The 1,026-nt window shown below is 24.2% G+C and overlaps 1 long non-coding RNA gene across 1 annotated transcript; it reads left to right on the forward strand.

Annotated features, from left to right (window-relative positions):
- Positions 1 to 361: 361 nt before the first annotated feature.
- Positions 362 to 829, forward strand: LOC115033403. Its single transcript, XR_003838725.1, has 3 exons — positions 362 to 410; positions 472 to 742; positions 804 to 829. It is a non-coding gene; the product is annotated as an uncharacterized LOC115033403 (long non-coding RNA).
- Positions 830 to 1,026: the final 197 nt, after the last annotated feature.

Genomic DNA, 1,026 nt, shown 5'->3' on the forward strand with positions numbered 1-1,026 from the left:
GGATAATAAATGCCAAGCTATTACTATCAAGTGGCATAGCACTACATATTATAAATATTAGTAACAACTTGGATGTTTCTGTCAGTTATTGAAGAGTTTTGTTTGTTTTGGTATTTCTATTTGGAAAATAGATAGTCCAAGATTATCTATATTTACAACAAACATTCTTAGACATATAATTTGATCTCACTTTTTAATTCATAAAAAAAAGTGAACATACAATGATTTATACACATAATATATTATGATTCCAAATTGGAATTACATACAATTTGGAAGATCCTCTGTGTTAATATGATATTCATACTGCTATTTCCAATTGCATTTAAAAATACCAATATTTTGGTAACAGTGAAAAATAAAATAATGCTTCACATATTGGATTAAAATATAACTACAAAATAAATTAAGTAAGTATACACTTAAACTGTAATATTATTTAATTATTAAATTGACAAACACATTTTGTAGGTAATCAAGTTAATCGCAAAGAAGTGGAAAAAATCTATTTTGACTTACTGCACTTTATAACTTTCACATAATACATTATAATACCAAATCAGAATTTGAATATGCCATAGTGAAATATACTTTCACTTACAATTTGGAAGATCCTCTATGTTAAAATGATATTCATACCGATATTTCCAATTGCATTTCAAAATACCAATATTTTGGTAACAGTGAAAAATAAATTAACGCTTCACATATCGGATTAAAATATGACTACAAAATAAATTAAGTAAGTATACATTTAAATTGTAATATTATTTAATTATTATATTAACAAACACATTTTGTAGGTAATCAAGTTAATTGCAAAGGAGTGGAAAAAAATCTATTTGGACTAACTGCACAATACCAATGATATTTATTGAAAACTAAAAATTGTACTAGTGTTAATGTTTTGTAATTTGCATGATATTTTATAATTAATTTAAATGAGTGACAACATCAATCATCACACTTAAAAGATAAATGTATATTGTTATGTTTAATACATATGCCAGATGCCTACAAAACATG

Source organism: Acyrthosiphon pisum, chromosome X, assembly GCF_005508785.2.
Source record: "Acyrthosiphon pisum isolate AL4f chromosome X, pea_aphid_22Mar2018_4r6ur, whole genome shotgun sequence".
NCBI classification, from domain to species: Eukaryota; Metazoa; Arthropoda; class Insecta; order Hemiptera; family Aphididae; genus Acyrthosiphon; species Acyrthosiphon pisum.